Source organism: Callithrix jacchus, chromosome 15 (assembly GCF_049354715.1).
Source record: "Callithrix jacchus isolate 240 chromosome 15, calJac240_pri, whole genome shotgun sequence".
NCBI lineage: Eukaryota > Metazoa > Chordata > Mammalia > Primates > Cebidae > Callithrix > Callithrix jacchus.
This window is the reverse complement of record NC_133516.1, coordinates 58,165,853-58,184,818: the sequence shown is the minus strand read 5'-3', so window position 1 is coordinate 58,184,818 and position 18,966 is coordinate 58,165,853. Positions and strand designations below refer to the sequence as shown.

The window sequence follows — 18,966 nt, the reverse complement described above, 5'->3', positions numbered from 1 at the left end:
GTCAGATCTGCAAAGCATTTTTGAGATGAAGCAGATTCTCAATCACAGGGAGAGTCTTAGAACTAATAAAATTTATATTGGTATACCAATCAGATATATGTTCCTTCTATATGACCCAAAGAGGAATATTGGATTCACTTATTATGTTATGATATGACTAAAGTTCTGATTGATTTGCCTGAAAGATACAACAGTAAAGTATTTTCAGAATCCTGCAAAATGTGGGCATATCCAGAACCTATGTCTCTGAGGATTCTAAGCAATATTTTTGACTTTGTTTAGACATATGAGTAAGAACAACATGGATTCCATCCGTGATATCATAAGTGTCTCTTTAAGTACACCAATGAATGTGCAAAGAGGGTGACAGCTTTGCCACCATATTATGGTTATAATAATATTCAGGTCATAACAAGTTAAAAGAAAAATATTGAAAAGAACTTTAAAAATGAATGAAATATGCTGGTAATTTCAAGGAGGTTCCTAGAAGGCTCTCTTTCTAATAATAACCACAGAAATAAAGGAAAGGTAAAAAAGTCTTAAAGAAAACTGCTTTAATCTGAATGGAAAGACTGAAAAGCATATAATTATAAGTGTGTAAAAAGTCAGGAAGTGAAAAAGCCAAAATAATGAGAGATTCTTGTAATATCTAGTGTCACAAAGTTGCAGTTCTATCAGAAGTTTTGCTCTCAAGAGGTATCTTGGAAAGGGGAAAAAAAGGCCTCAGGAAATAATAACTAGAACTTGGCAAGGAAAGCTTCTTTATGAGAATTGCCTGCAGGGCAGAAATAATTGGAAGCAGAGGCTTCCGTGGCCCTAACACATGCACCTTGGTAGACCTAAGCAGAGTATAATAAAAAATCATCTGGGGATGATCTTGATATTGTATTTGGACAAACAGAAGGAAAAGTGGAGAGGCATAAACTTAAGTGGACATTCAAACATATCCACAAAGAGCTAGGAGGTCATTATTGGGAAGTTTAGGTCAAACATGACTTAGCCTAAAGTATCCAGTGGGTATTTCCTCAGATGACCAGGACAATTGTTTCCATATCCCCATCCTTTTTTTTAGTGTTGAGTGGGTCTGATAAATGTTTGTGTTTTATAGAAGGAACCTTTCCTCTTGGTAGTACTACAAACAATGCTTGCCCTTTAAGAGTTTATTTCATCTCTGGGTAGGTTCAACACACATGAGAAAATATACTGGGGAAGACAGTAAGATCTCAATGGCCACCCTTTCTGCACCTGTGCTGGTTTAGCTGTCAGGAAAGCACCAAAAATTTGACTAAAGAAAAAGAGAAGTCTATGTTCTTTGGAAGTTTACAAAGAAAAATAATACAGTTTCAGAATTTTAATATTCAATTATGTAATGAAGCTATTTAAAACTATGTCTCTATCTTTCAATCATCTCTCTGTCTGTCTGCCTATCTATCTATTCTACCTAGCTAACTAGTTAGCTAGCTATGGAGAGAGTAATGAAAAGAGAGATAGAATTAGAGAGAAAGAGAGAGACAGACAGAGAGACAGAGAGAGAGAGAGAGAGAGAGAGAGAGAGAGAGAGAGAAAGAGAGAGAGAGAGATCCAAATAGAGCTGTTTTATGAACATTTTGACAGGAAGAGTATTACATTTTTAAAAATGTTTGTTTGATGAGAGATATTGAAGAGGAAAACTGAGGTTCATCAAGGGTCACAATTACATTACACCACAGAAATTTTAAAATGTTTTAAAAAGTTATATTTCACTCTATTCACATTATAACTTTGCTGTTCTAAAATAATTATTTAGCAGAGTGATGCCTGAAGAATTTTACAGTTAGAGTGGATCAGAGGTTACCAGCTGGGGTGGTTTTACTGGGATAGAATGGGTAAAGTTTACTGTTTTCCCAAATCCTAATCACTATAGGTTAGTGATTAGGTTAGTGACAGATTAGATCTGGTCAAAAGATGAACTTTCATGAGATTTGGAAGGAGTGAGTGAAGCAGTACAACCATTACATTGTGCAGGTTGTCACAATCAGATGGAGTCCTTGAGCAACTACAAAGGTGCCTGGCAGGTACCAGGTTTACTCACTCGCATCAACTATGTATCATCAGTTTTTCCACTGCTGGTTTTTGGTCATAGTAGCCCCAGGTCTATCACTAGATGTGTGGTTGCACAACCACATAGAGACCAAAGTTTTACTCTATGCCTCAGTTTCTTCATTTATATAAGAAAAAGATTGATCTACAGAAGTTCTTAGGTCCTTTCCAGGTTTAAAAATGGATCTGTGTCTTTGCTAGCCTTTTCTTGGCAGCTTTCTTGTGAGGAAAGTGAATAGTGTAAATGACTTCATTACTTCCTCTGGTATGCATACATGCTTGCCCCAACAAAGCCTGTTGCCTCCTGAAAACAATTTAGGGCTCCATGTTTTATTTTTTCTTTAATAAATGCAAACAAACAGAAACATTAGAAACTCTCCTGCAAGAAACTTACTTTACTGTAATGGACATAAAAATATAAGAACAGGAGAAAAATAAATATGGGTGACTTACACCATATAGAAATTAAACACATTGTGAGCCTAGAGAAACACTAATCTATCACTTTTCTATATTTTTATTTATTGTTGAACACATGTAAATTATTCCACAGTTAAATGAATGTGTTTAGAGTTGAAAGAGCTAAAGATAGCTATGGAAAAATGTAGATATTGGACAATTTTATTGTTTGGAGAAAAGGGAGCGATAAGAGGAAAAAGGAGATTTTAGAGTATAATTTCTTCATCTCACTTTTTCAACAATTAACACTTCATATAAATTAAAGTAAGGACTTCTACATAAAATTGATATCATGAAATTTCAATTATTTACACTTTTAGTACTCTACTTCTTTATCTCTGCATGAGCCAAAACATTCACCTTTTTTATTTTTGCATTTATAACATTTATTTAACTCAGGTTCAGCTCAACTGTGACCTCTTTTGAAAGATTTTCTCTTTTATTTCTAAAATATTCATGGTCTAGTAGAATGATTAAAAATATGTCCTGTTTATATTCAAGCCATTTGCAATATGACTTTATAGCTCTTCCCATCATGATGAGAGTATGTTTTTTCTACCTATTGAATCTAGATTGGTTGCATGAATTGCTTTGTCAAAAAGAGTGTAGTGGACATGAAATGTGCCAGTTCCAAGGGTCTGCACATTGCCGTTCACTCTCAATACTTGCCATAACCATAAAAATGAGCTCAGAATATTCTGCTGGACAATGAAAGATAATAGGCCTATTGTGTGTTGTTGTTCCAGGTGACTGCCAGCCAAGTGCCAGACCTGGGTGAGGTCCATAACAGGGCACCCAGTGCCCTGCTCACCTGCCAGCTGAGCACAGATGCACAAGGAAGCCTAGCCAAGATGGGCCAAGCCTGGTCCAGATCAGCAGAACCACTCAGCTGATACATAGATGTCAGAGAAATCATAAATGGTTATTAGATTAAACCACTAAGTTTTGTGGATGGTGTCTTATGCCTTAATAGATGATAGACCTTTCTTTGTGGATACCAATGCTTACTGTTCTCCCCTCACAGTAAACACTGCTTACTTTTACTGGCTAATCATTTCAACCATGCATATTGTGACTCAAGTAAATTCAACACCGTGGAAGAGATAGTGTGAAGTTTTTAATATACACACACACATATTTAATCATTATATATCAAACATATATATATTCCCAGCAGTCTTGCTCTTGCCAATATGTTGAACAAGATAGAAATATTTGATATATAATGATTATAATCAATTATATGATTATAATGATATATATTTTATATATATCAAATATATGTATATTTCTAATACACAAGATTACCTATAATAGTCATTGTTTTTATAGAGTAAAACAAAACAAAACATTGGAATAAACTGCAAATCCTCCTTCTTTTATGTTAGTGACCTTGGGTCAGCATCTTAACCCCTCTCTCTGACCCCTTTAAATTTTAAGTGCAGAGCATTTACCACTGTACTCTACTATTGAACAGAGCGACATCTGAATGCTATCCTCCTACTTTAATAACAAAGCCAGAGAACATGCAAATTTTTCTCCATTTTCTGCCACAGGCCCAGATTTGAAAGTCTCACTCCAATCTCTTCTGGACATCCCTATCACTTCATACCACATTAGCATTTCAAATTGTTTTCCCAGCAGTCTTGCCCTTGCCAATATGTTGAACAAGACAGAAATTTTAAATGAACTGATTTTCGGGGTCAGGAATGTAAATACTATTAATACATTACTTGCAGACCTGATCAAAGTGATATACTTCATGTAGCCTCCTCTCATGTTAAACATATGACTGTAAAATTTAACTCACTGATTCTATCCAAAGGCTAAAACCCATAGCAAAGTTTAACTGAAAGAAACATACTATTCTGATGATGCTTGAAATATGAATATGTTCATATTAAAATTACTGATATAAAGCAAGCTGAAAAAAAATTATTGATAACTAGCTGATCAGCAGCAATTACACTCAGTTTGGAGAGAAATTTGCAGGTGTCACAAAGCTCACCATGCTTTTGCTTGGCTATATGTAATTATAACTATTTACAGATTGCAAATAATCATATACATATAGATGGGCCTAAATAGCAGACTGCAGATATAAATGATATATTTCATAAATAGTGAGCTATCAGTACAAATACATTCTATATCTCTTAGCAAGAAAAGTACTTTCATGCCCTAATATTAGCTACACAAATTTTTTAAAGTGAATGTTTGACTCTCATAATTCTGGGGCACTTGTTATTTGGAATATTGAACTTGGTTTAAAACCCATGTGAATAGCCAGAGTTGGCAAAATTTCCATGAAGAGAGTACATGTTTGTGGCCATTTGGAATGCATAAGGATCTACCATTCAGTTGTAGCTCTTGTGTTTATTCTCCAGGAAATTTGGAACTGTGGAAATACAAATGAGCTTATGAAAGTCTTGGAAAGCTATGAATGATATACCCCACCTTATTATTAGACTTGCTGGATATCATCAGATTCAACTTGCAGAGCCCTGATATTTATCAAAATTTTACTTATTTTCTCACACCAAACAGATCGTTTCTCAAAGCTGTCTTGATCAGAGGAGCACTGGCACCATATAATTTTCATTTACATTATTTAGGCAGCTGAAGTAACTAACCAACTAGTTAGGGTTTGTGATTCTAATTAAATTCAATCACTCTATGTAGGCAGGGTCTAATCCTTCACATTACAAAGTCTCTAATATAAATTTGAGGTTGCTTTTGGGAAAGGGAAAAATCAAATTCATTTATATCCTTCTGGGTGTCACTCTTGGATCAACAAAAAACCTGAATGAACTTATTAAATTACTCTAGGAATAGGACAATATATGCTGTTAAGTGACAAACAGTTTTATGCAAAATACCATCTTTTATTGATTCTGGTGTGCATATTTTTTTACAATTTAACATCTTAATCTTGAGACAGTTCACAATCAGAACATCTTAAAATTATCGCTGGCCAGAAAGCATCCGTGAAGTAGTTGCTTGCACACATATAATTTCTGTCATTATTTGGTGGCATCACTGGATACCTGTGGCCCTTTGACATTTAAAATTATTAAATCACCTAAGAATCACTTGAGAACTATGGGTTTTAGATATTTCCTGAAAAACTTCTATTGTTATCATCTGGTAAAATCAGGAAAGCAGTAAAATTTGCAGAATGGATGAGGTGTCAGAGCGTAGAAGAAAATCCAGCAGATAACAGTGAAGGAATCTTTTAGAAATGCTGCACCAATAATGTTTTGGATGGCACAAAACAAAGTATGGTGTAGGAAAACAATGACACCAACAGCTCTGAGTTATAAAGGTATTCAAAATAATTGGAATGTAATTTTAAGATGCTTTAGAAACACTTTAACCATTTCAAAAATATTTATCTTGTGGATGGGTGCAGTGGCGCACGCCTGTAATCCCAGCACTTTGGGAGGCTGAGGTGGGAGATCACCTAAGGTCAGGAGTTGGAGAACAGCCTGAACAACATGGAGAAACCCTATCTCTTCTAAAAACACAAAATTAGCCGGGTGTGAGTAGTAATCCCAGCTACTCCAGAAGCTGAGGCAGGAGAATTGCCTGAACTTTGGAGGTGGAGTTTGCAGTGAACTGAGGTCACGCCATTGCACTCCAGCCTGGGCAACAAGAGGGAAACTCTATCTCAAACAAACAAAAATATTTCTCTTTTTACATACCACACAGAAATTATTTATAAGAATCTAAAAAAACCTTAAATAACTGAATGTAATTAGTATAAATACAACGTTTAGTAATAAGAGGATTTTATACAACGAGTATTGTGTCACTTTGTCAGATTTTTTTTTTAGTTTTATATGAAAAAGATGTATCTAACAATGGCCATATTTGATTAAATATGGTACTGTTGATTTGAGAAATTATATTCATTTTATGCTCTAGATTATTAATTTGGTTTCCTGGTTATTAAGTGGTCCTGGAAGACCCCAGCATTTGAGATTTATTTTTAAAAATGAATTCTAAAAAATATAACCTGTCTTTAAGATCCATAAAAGAACTTCTGTTTCACTCTGCAATTCTCATAGGCACCATTTTATATACTTGCAGTCTTTATAAAGAATATTGATTTGCTCTGAAATACTTTCTTTTTTGAGAATCTTGGAGATGCTGGAAAGAGAGTTTTATTTTTGAATCCAAGTCTTGGATCCTCTCTACTTAACAGGCCTTCCTGTTTATCTCGCTTGTCTAGCATTTTATTATAAGCAGCAGAAAGAAGCCAGGAAGCATTTCTACACTCTACCCAGAAATCTCCTGAAATAAATTATCCATTTCACTAAGTACATTTTCTACTTACTACTTTATTGTGAGTGTAGTGTTGCTAAACTTTTTGCCAGTATATAACAAGGATTCCCTTTCTTTGAGTTCCCAATTTTCCTCTTTAATTTTCTTTTTATAATTTTTCCCTGACAGTCTCCAGCAGGCTTCCACTCTCAGCCTTTTCAAAGGCCTTTCAACTTCCATCTATCTCCCATTCATTGCCACTGTGGCTTTTTAAAGTCTTTGTTACATAAGACCCCATTCTTGGCACCAAAATTAGTTTCAAGTACTTAATTCTCAAAACTAAGTTGTTTATATTGTCTATCATAGTTTATGTGTGTTGGAAATGCAGATAGGGTATGTGAGATAATTAATCTTTACTCCAGAGGTTTGGAACCTTGGTTGGAAGAATAAAAAGGTTGAGCACTGGAATCCTTTGAAGTCTTGTTTTCTTACCTGTCTGGGATTGATGCTGTCTATTGATGGGGAATTCAGTTTCTTTTCCTGTTATTTTCTGTGTGCTCTCCAAATGTGGCCTGGGTTAGAGTTAACTCACAGCGTGCTTGAGTTCTAAAGTCCAAATTCAAGGAAGCAAGAAAGACACACAGACAGGCAGACAGACAGACAAGAGAAGAGAATAATATTTATGACCTTACTGTAGAAGTCTTATAGTGTTATGTCTTCCATACTTATTTACAAAAGGAGTCACAAAGCCCAGTGGGATTCCAGGGGCTTTGAGGTCAGGAGTTTAAGACTGACCTTCATATCCTATTTCTATGTAGGTGCATTACCAGTTACACTTTAACAAAACCATGATTGGAAAACATAAGCTGACTCAGCAGGTTATGCTGGTAAATTCCCTCAATTTTTGTTTTTGAAACATGTCTTTATTTCACCTTGATTATTAAACAATATTACCAAAATGATATTTTCATTGAATATTATATAATTCTCTTTATTACTTTTTCAGGGAATTGATAATATTATTCCAGTGTTTTCTGGTTGTTTTTTTGTTTTTTTGTCACCCAGCCTGGAGTGCAGTGGCAGGATCTCGTCTCACTGCAACCTGTGCCTCCAGTGTTCAAGCAATTCTCCCCGCTCAGGGTCCTGAGTAGCTGGGATTACAGACACATGACACCACGCCCAGCTATTTTTTTTTATATTTTTGGTAAAGAGGGGGTTTCACCATGTTGGCCAGGCTGGTCTCTAACTCCTGCCCTCAAGTGATCCACCCACGTTGGCCTCCCAAAGTGATGGGATTACAGGCATAAGCCAGGGTATCGGGCCTGTTTTCTGTTCTTCATTATTATTTTCAAGAAGTTAGTTGCCATTCTAACTGAGGCTCCTTTGAAGGTATCCTGTTATTTTTCTTTTTTTATTTATTATTTTACATTTGTATTTGTTTTACTGACATTTTGCTACAATATGACTAGGTGCTAACTTCCATTTATACTGCTCCATATTTGTTAGGCCTATTGATCCTGTGGATTTATGAATTCTACTTCTTTTGGGCAAGGATCAACCTCATTGTCTTAGTCTGTCTATGCTGCTGTAACAAAATACCTTAGACCAAGTAATTTATAAGTAACAGAAATTTATTTCTTACAGTTCTGGAGACTGGGAAGACCAAGAACTAAGTGCCAGGAGAGTATCTGGTAAGAGCTCACTCTCTGCTCCATAGGTAGTGCCTTATCTCAGCATATTCACATGGTGGAAGGGACAAATGCTAAGTCCTCGAGCCCATTTACAAGGGCAGTAATCCCATTTATGAGAGCAGAGTTCTCATGACTTAATTTTCCAAAGGACCCCATCTCTTAATAATATCACATTGGGTTTTAGGTTGTAACATGAATTTTGGAGGGACACATTTAGATCACAACATTCATTGAATATTTCTTTGCTTAATTCTTATTCTTTCCATTCACTACTCTTCTATTTGACCTTCTCATTATATCTTTTTGTTTCCTACTCAATTTTCTATATTGTGTCCCTTTGACTCTCTTAATTCTGGATAGTTTTTTCTAACATATCTCTCAGCATATTACTCCTTTTAACTAAATTCTGTTTCAGTAAATCAGTTTTCCCACTATAACATCCATTAAATTGTTAACTTTGATTATTTTATCTATTATAGGATTTTACTTGGTTATGTTTTAGACCTGTTACATTACATTTTATTTATTTAACCTTGATTATTGAATATATTTTAGTTGATTATGCAATTCAAAGTTGAGAGTTCATTACAAATTTGCGAATTTATCTGTTTTTTTTTTAATCTCCAGTATCTATAGTGACTGTGCTTCTGTTTCTCCTGTCTGTTGCTTATGGTGCAATTTATTTATCTGTTTGGACATATTTTATTCTGTGTAGGAAACATTGAAATAGTGTTTATAGAAATAATTTGAAAGTTTAGACAATGTTATCTTTTTCTGAAAGGATATTTATTTTATATCCCACTGTCAGGCATCAGGGCACTGTCAATCCTGGGTCTTATGAACAATTTGTATAAAGCACCTTGTATATTTCAAGTATTCTTCTGGTCTCTGAGATTTAGTAGTAAGCTAAGTTAAGTAGACAGAATGCCTACCCTCATGGAATTAATATTCTTCTTTGATTTTATCCAAATTTAAATGAGGGCAAACCTTGCCATTTATATCAATTAGACATTCTTTTGACCTAAAAGTCTTCATTTTCCTTTAAATGAGCACTGCTATTCGTTAAAACATTTCTAATAAGACCTTTTGTAGTCCTTCTACAACAAAAGTGTTTTGATGACATGGCAATGCAAATTAGTATAAATCAAAATATTAGTTGTTTCAAAAGAGCCTTATTTCCTTAGAAATTATTATAACTAATTATTTTTAAAATAACTGACAGCTTGAATTTATCTTCCTAGATTTTTTTTTTTCCTTTCGAGACAGGTTCTTAATCTATTGTCCAGATGAAGTACATTGGTGTGATCATAGCTCACTGCAGCCTCAAACTCTGGGGCTCAAGCAATCCTCCCACCTCATCCTCCTGAGTAGCTGGAACAATAGACCAGTGCCATTATGCCTAGTCATGGTTTTTTCTTTTTTTTGGTAACTATAGGATCTCACTATGCTTCCCAGGCTGGTCTTGAACTCCTGGTCTCAAGCAGTCCTATCACCTTTCCCTCCCAAAGTGCTGAGATTATAGGTGTGAGCCACCATGCCTTGCATATCTTCTTAGACTTAGTATTACATTATGCAAAGTATAAATTGGTAGACAGACTATATTGTTCTTTGTCAGAAATGTAAATTTGTTGGCCGGGTGCGGTGGCTCACGCCTATAATCCCGGCACTTTGGGAGGCTGAGGTGGGTGAATCACGAGGTCAAGAGATGGAGACCATCCTGGTCAACAAGGTGAAACCCCATCTCTACTAAAAATACAAAAATTAGCTGGGCATGGTGGTGTGCTCGGGAGGCTGAGGCAGGAGAATTGCTTGAACCCAGATGGCAGAGGTTGCGGTGAGCCGAAATGGGTAACAACAGCGAAACTCCCCCCCCCCGCCAAAAAAAAAGAAATGTAAATTTGTTTAATTTTAGTAACCCGTCATAAAGAAAAAAATTAAGTAGATTTACATATTTACTCAAGCTATCTTTTTATTATGTTTACAAAAATACAGAATTTGGTAATTTTTCAATTAGGTTCTTCCTGGAAGAAATAAGTTCAAAACAAAGTAATTAACTTTCAAATTCTCAGCTACTAAATAAAATTGAAAAATGTCCATCATAATTGCAAGTTATTTGAAAAAACTTTGGTTTATTATTTGAGACACTATTACCTATATTATTTTTTATTCTAAAAATGTTGAAGGGATGCTGTTTATGCCTCTATTCAAGTCAATCATTAAAGTTATGTTTGTAAACTTACAACACAATAAACATGCTTTATCTTTCAGTGAAGCTTAACTTTTTGCAAAGCCTTTTATATTAATCTTCTTTAATATTTAACTTTCAAATAGGCAATATGGATGAAGAGACTGAGGATCAGACAAGTTGTTTTCCAAAGGTTTGTGGCACAGGGTTTGATTTCAAATCATCAAACTTCTAACTTCTAGTCTTGTTTTTTTCTTACATTTTACTAAATATATTTTGCAGACTATTAACTTGAGGCATGCAATATCAAACACATTTTAAGACTCTATGGAAAATTGGAAAAATGTCAATTATTGCAGATTCTTATTATACGTTAGTATATTCAAAACTCTGAGGAGGCAATTGTTAACTGTTTAACTTTGTTTAGTACAGACTTTCTCAAGTTTACTTTTGCATAAAATCCTTTCCTTTGAAACACATGTCACATTCTGTATAAAAGTGTTCTGTGCTATATACTGCCCCCAAAGCAATACTGTACAATATTCTACTATTGGTCTTATCTTTCTTTTATACCATTGTTTGTTTATATAGACCAAAAGCACTCTGTGGGACTCAAAAAGCTGTGCTATGTAGGTATGTAGAATTGTATGCAGAATTGAAAAGCATTTTCAATTCTCCTAGATTACTTCACTGACATGAAACATTTTACAAATTACATGATGGCACTTCATACATAGTCAATAAATAATGTGTTTGCTGAGAAGATGGGAAGACACCATGATCAGTAAGGGTGAAAGTTTTTCAGGAATGTTTCTATGGAGAAAGCTATTTTAAATGTATACTGAACTCATTTCTATTCTAAGTTTTGCCTTCACTTCTAAGAGTGATCCTGAATAATTCAGTTCATGCCATATCTCCAGAAATTTTTAATCTCTCTTAAAGTACCATTTGACTAAATCAGTAGTTTTCAAACTATACCTCACAAAGTTCTTGAGCCACCATGGCAAGGAGCAAGTTAGAAGTTTTGTGGTGGCCAGGACCTTTCTGATTGAACCAGAGACTCTGCTGCTTTTCCTATTGGTCTTCTTCATCAGATTTCATGTAAACAGTGGGTTCATAAGATAGAAGTGACTTTGAATCCAGTTCCTTTGGAAATCCAGTTTCTTTAGAAAACCAGTTCCTTTCTATTTTAATAATCAAAGAATCTCAAACTATGAAAAAATGAAGATAAAAAATCTGACCTATTTTAACTTTTTTATAATTTATAATCAGTCTGATATAGTATTTACTTATTCATACTTCTTTCAAAACATTACTAAACATGTTGTCATTGATTGACAAAACTTTTTAACCCGTCAGTTTAGAAAGCCTTTGGGCACTCAGAAGTTGAATCTTGATATACATTACTATTTTTCAGTATTTGTCAGATTACTGACAAAGTAAAATTTCCGAGTATTCACTTATTGCCCAATATAACATTATATGACTAATTTAGGATGCAGTCTTTATATATTTTGGTTTCTGGAAGTGTTGACTAATCATCAGCAGGAAGTTTGAACACTAAAGGAAAATTACTTTGACTATTCATAAAGAGTAATTTAAAGAGTAGAACAAATTCTTCTCTTGAACACGCATTTATAGCATTGTCAGAAACAAACACATTTGAGCTTTAAAAGAGATAAGATCTAGGGAAGGATTTCACTTTTCAAAGATGATTTAGGTATCAAATTATTTTCTTGGGGTGAATTAGATTTTCCAAAAGAGAACATTTCAAGATGAAGGAAAATGTATTCATCTCTTTCAAACTCAACAATGACTCTAACTAAAATTATATCTGAATGTGTTTCTTGGAATAGGCTGGATTTGGATTACACTGTCACCTTCTGTGGAATTTGCTGGGCAGGTCAGTAAAGCTAAGTAGAAGTAAATTGTCTCTGGAAATATATTAATAGTGCTTTACAACATAATTATTCCCTAATTACTTACCTTAATATACCTTCAAAAATTAAGCAATTTATCCCCTACCTCCTGAGTCACATAAACATTGGGAATTTATCATTCCTACAACCCAAGGTGTTTAAGGATCCACTTCCTTTCATGGAAGAGATGAGATAGGGAATATATGTAACTTTACTGCTAAAAATCTCTTATTAAAAAATGGTTGGGACCCTAAAGGGCCATGAAGAAGTAATTTAGTCTGCAAATACATAAAGTAACAAAACTCATGACAATAACTTTTTGTTAGAAGGTTTCCCCAAAACAAAATTTAGGCTGTTCTCATCATTTGTTTCTTCTTTGGCCAATCTACAAAGGGAAAATAAAATTATTCCAGTATAAAATAACACATGCGTCTTCTTTAGCTCTCACTACTCAATACTCGAATGAAACCCACACTAGAAAGGTGGGTTTTAATTGAACATGTAGGTAAACACAACCTGATGCTATCTATGCATGTCACCCAGATCAAATTCACACAGATACGTACTCTCATTTCACAGAGATAACAACTCTATGATAGTCCCTTGAATGATCTCCAGCAATAAAACATATAATCTGTGCATCTTTGAGGCAATTCATTTCATTTATCTGAGTTTTAGTTGCTTACTCTGAAGGAAAGCTTATGTTAGGAAATCTAAGTGGGTGAAAGTGTTGAGAATGTATATGACAGATGTGTAAACAAAGTATTTCTTAACCTTGGAGGCTCTGAGTTCTTTTCTGGCAAAGCAGAAACAACATATGAATAAAAATCTAAGTACAGCACATTAAAAAAACATACAATTGGGAATAAGGAGAGAGAAAGAGGGGAATACATATTTCTTTATGTTGTGGGGTGCATGTAGTGGCACAATGAAGAGGGATTGGCATCCCCAAGTAATTCAGATTCAAAACCAAATAAGCTCTGTGGATGCAGCCTTATTGTTACCTTACTTCTCTAAATTAACATGAAAATTTCTAAAACATTAGTCTCTTTCCCATCTCTCTTTTCTCAGTTAAGGTTCAATCTGATACAATTTTTAAATAGAGTAAAACGCAATTAGACACCCAGAGTAGATCAAAGAAAATGCAAACCTTTATCTTTTGTGTTTCCCTTCACAGTTTAGCAGTTTTCAAGCTCAGAGGCTTCAATGGCCATCTCAAGTAAAGAATACCTCAATCAAGTACTACAATGTGTTAAGCATCTTAATAATAATAATAAAATCACCTCCTTTAATGTGGGTGAAGGTCTTCATTTGTTATTCATTTAAGAGCTTAAACCTATGGCTAAAAAGAACACATTTTCCTTTGATTGTCAGCCCACAGTACAGTGCGCCTGATGAAACTATTAACAGAATCTCTGCTTCTTAAGCCATTTTCATCGTTCTTTCATTGGTTAAACGAATATTTGTGGAATACTCATGAAGTGCCAAGAACTAGGATAAAAGTGAGAAAACAGCCCATTCTTGAGAATTTCTCGAACCAGTGGGGCAGACAATAAGGATGTGTCAATAAAGTAACAAGATCACTCATAGACATTTTAAAAGGTTGCCCAGAGAAAGGTGAAGTGCACTCTGGTGTAGCAGGGAAAGATGGTGCCAGGTCCAGGGACAGTTTTACATTTAAGAAAAGGCAGGAAAACAAAGCAGGACTTAGTTGGTTTGTTCTATCTATTTCTGGCTCTATAGTGAAACTGAGATCCAACATTAGTTAAAAAGCACACTACGCCACACATGTTACTTTTCGAAAGTTTGCATTCCAAATAAATAGAGAGAAGTGATAAAGAGGAAAGTGCAAGTGATTTTCCAATTCTTTTACCCTGTAGGAAGAAAGGGCGCTTCTTTTCTTTTCTCCTTTCAAGGTCTGCAGTATTTCACAAGGTAAAAGATTCTGTCAACTGGTGAGATTTTAGAACTGAATCTACCACCACCATATTTTTTCTCACAAGAATGATTCATTGTTAAAGTATCTTCTTGTTAGTCTGTTAAATACAAACAAACAGGGGCTGACATGACTCTAGTCAGAAGCAAACACTTTATAGCCAATGTTTGAAGCTGAATTTGAGTACTGGCCTTCACATTTATTGGCTATTTGATCCTGAGAAAATTACTTAGTTCTTTGTATCTCAGCTTCCATTTTTAGAATAGGCTAATCATGGACTCCTCACAGGATTGTAATGAGGAATAAATGAGCTAATACTGGCAAAGTGCTGAGAATAGTACTTAGCATTTAGCAAATGCTGAATAAACGTTAGTTATTATAGTCTGTATTAATAAATCATATAGACTATATGATGGTGGGGTTCAGGTCAGAAGGAAATGCAATATTTATATATTTATTCAAACAAATATCTGAAATCTATGTAGTTAAAAAATAACCATTTCTTTGCATCAGTCCTATTTCTATTCATTTATTCATTTAACACTCATAAAATATTTGAGCATCTACTATGTGGCACTCAAGGGCTGTGTGTGTGTGTGTGTGTGTGTGTGTGTGTGTGTGTGAGGGTATACATATGTATATATAACAAAATAAGTAGAATCCTACCCTCCTAGAGCTTACATTAAAATGTACAGAGTAGCTTTTAATTCTGATCACAACTAACTAAAATAACTTTATATCCTGTGAAAATATTAAAACCAATAGTCTGACAAAATCACTATTCAGGGAGAGTAAATATACCAGTGGCATCTCCATAAATTTAAAGATGTTAAAACTGCATAAAAAGAGAGAAGATTAGCTGGTTTTTGAAATCCCATTTTACTCCTTTGACTTTATGAAAATATTTCATTTATTTTCCATTGAAATGAGCACTTACTATATGGCAAGGCTCTGTGCTGAGAATTTTTCCTACTTTATTTTACTTTGTAATAAACCTGCCAAGAAAGTATCACCAGCATTTTACTGGTGAGAAAGCAAGATAAAAGAAGTTTAGGAAAGAGCCAGGATTTCATGGGTACTAAGTAGTGAAATTCAAACTTAAGAAATCTAATTTCAAGGACACATGGTCTTTATTAATATCTGGTATTTCACATTTTAAAATTCAGTGTGGCAGGTTTACAGAAAAAAAATGAAAAAAAAACCTCTCAATATTTTGCTTCAGAATAAAAAGGGTATTGAAATATTTTTATTTTGTTAGAATGATAAAACATGTTAGCACTTGTTACTTTTTAGTACTGAGCATATGGATGCTTGTTATATGAGTCTTTATAATTTTCTCTATTTTGTTTTTTTGGAAAAAAATAGCATACACTCACACACAAAAGCATAAAACCATTTATCATGCATTTATATGTGCCAAGTGCTATTCTGAATTTATTATATGTATTAGTCCATTTAATTCTCCCAAGAAGTTTGTTTGACAGATGGTATTGTTAAAACACACTTTTTTACAGATGAGGAAACTGAAGCACAGAGAGGTTAAGTAACTGAGAAAGCTAGTATTCAATTCCTGGCAGGAAGGTTCTAGAGCCAGCTGGTGTTCTTCTTAAAAACTATCTGATATTCTCACTTGAAATGAAAGCTAACACTTATGGAACACTTACAAAATGGCAAGCACTGTTTTCCTCATGTGGCATGCAATAACTTGTTTAATTTTTACAACAACTTTATAAGATAGTTACAGTATCCTCACTTTATGATTTATTTTTATAGGTTTAAGGAGTACAAGTACAGTTTTGTTACATGAGTACATTGCCTAATGGTGAAATCTGAGCTTCTAGTGTAAGTAACCATCACCTGAATAGGGTACATTGTATCAAATAGGTAATATCTCATTCCTCACTCCCTCCCTTCCTCCCACTTTTTGACTCTCCGGTGTCTATTATTGTACTGTCTATATCCATGTGTACACAGTATTTAGCTCCCACTTATAAGTAAGAACATGCAGTATTTAACTCTGTTTCTGATAACGGCCTCCAGTGCCATCCATGTTGCTCCAAAAGATATGATTTCATTCTTTTTTATGTCTGAGTAATATTCCACAGGGTATCTATATATGTGTGTGTGCGTGTGTGCGTGTGTGTGTATATATATATATGTGTGTGTGTATATATGTATATATATGTATATATATACACACACACACATATATAATTTATACATATATATATACACATACACACACGCATACACACATATATATAATTTATATATATATTTCATGGTATATATATATATATATATATATTCCATGTGATACATATCCATATTATATAGTCAGGCATAGTGGTACATGCCTGTGTTCTGAGTTATTCTATGTTATATACGGATATCTATATTATAATATACACATATATCACATTTTCTTGCTACAATCATGTTGATGGACACTTAAGCTGATTCTATATTTTTGCTATTGTGGATAGTGTTGTGATAAACATATTAGTGCAGTTATCTTTAATATAATGATTTCTTTTCCTTTAAATATCCCCTCTTTAACTACAGGAAAAGGGAACCATTGGTTTAATATCTTGCTTAAAACTTTAGACATTTGAAATAGATATCATCCATAAAAATTATAGCTACTTTTGAGTATTTAAAATGTGTTAAGCATGTTAAGCATAGTAATACCTTTATTTTAAGTTATTTTACTGATTTACCAAATTAATTCTGCCAGGCAAGTTCTTTTCCCATTTTACATATAAGAGGCTCAAAAATTGTATGTAAATCATCCAGAGTCACAAATATAGTAAATATCTAAGATGATGTTTGAACTATTATCTTGCTAATGCCAAAGGTCATGGTCTCAGCCAAAGGTCATGGTCTCAACCAAAGGTGTACCTTAAGACATGTCAAGCAGGTTCAGATTTAGTCTCTAAAAAACAAAGAAAACCAAGAGAAAAACTCTGTTTTTATTGAGACCGCGTCTGGCTTTATTGCCCAGGCTGGAATGCGGTAGTAGCATGATCTAGGCTCACTGCAGCCTCTGCCTCCCATGGCTCAGATAATCCTTCCACCTCAGCCTCTTAAATAGCTAGGTACACAGGCAAGCACCACCATGCCAGGTTAATTTTTTGTATTTTTTGTAGTAGAAATGGGGTTTCATCACATTGCGCAGGCTGGTCTTAAATTCATGGGCTCAAGTGATCCACCTGCTTTCCGTCCCAAAGACCTGGATTTACAGGCCTGAGCCACCTTGTCCAGCCAAGAGAAGAACTCCTAAAGTTGAGATTAACTAAGGACCTACATCCAGGAGAAATGTTTGGGGAATGAAATACATTGGTTTATCTAGGAGATGTTTGCATTCAGCCCTTTACCAAGCCTACCCCCAAATTTCCAGTATAGGTGTGAAATTTGGTTCAAGGTTGAATACCATTCTTAATTTTGCCGTTTGAATATACTAGGTCACCTCCTAAGTGTATAACTCCATCCATAATTTACTTACACAGTGAGATAAAAGTTCTATTATACAACAAGACTGATTACCAAGATTTTTTTCACTAAATGAAGTTAAAAGCCAGGATTCTTTATCTAAAGGCCATCTGATGAGAATTACACTGACATGATACTTTCATTTCTGGTTGGAACTGCAGGGTAAATTTTCATTACTTAGCAAATATTCTCGGATTCTGCTAGTATGAACCTTAAGTCCTGTAAAAGGATCTGACAAGATAAAATGGCTGTTTTCCAACTATTTCCATTTCAATCTTATATGGAAGTGATCAGAATTTTGAATAATAACCTACTATCTGAGAATATAAAGGCCTTTGTCAGCTCTTCTATTTCCACCTAGACCAATGTGATAGATAAGAATGGATACCATCTCCTTTGTTGTCCTTACTAAGTAAAGTTTTAACTTGTCACTATTTGGGTTGCTAAACATAGCAATGAATTATTCACCCAGAAATCTGAAAATCGAATTTAATTATCTGCTGATAACGTATAATTTTTATTTTGGTGGGTGTATCCAGCTAAGAATTCTCTTGCATTATGTAGATAACCACTTTAGAGACAGATAAATTGGGGAAACAAGAAGTCCTGCTCTGACCTTTATCTGACTGATAAGTAAGACAAACTGAAGTCAGTAAGACAAAGTGCAATGTCTTTCTGAAACATGTTAAAATTTTAGTTAAGAATTAATGAAAAATAAAATCCTAACCAAAGTGTGACTCATATTTACATTCTTATCCTAAAATACATCTAAATAATGTTAAGTTGTGCGTAAAAGCTATTCTCAGCATATAAATGTCAAGTTAAAGGAACACAGAGTTGGACTTACGCTGTGCCTAAATTTATGTATTGACTCAAAGAACTATGTGTATATATAGTGTGTGGGTATTGAGTCCTTGGAGTCAATACACACACACACTC

General features: G+C 34.3%; 1 protein-coding gene across 1 annotated transcript in view; it reads right to left on the bottom strand.

The window, feature by feature from the left end:
• CNTN6 (contactin 6) overlaps nucleotides 1-18,966 on the bottom strand; it is a 527,574-nt gene that overhangs the window by 373,406 nt on the left and 135,202 nt on the right. Inside the window, exon 3 of the mRNA XM_078350141.1 lies at nucleotides 7,297-7,410. The gene's annotated coding sequence lies outside the window, so the exon portion shown is untranslated. The remainder of the gene's footprint in view (nucleotides 1-7,296; nucleotides 7,411-18,966) is intronic.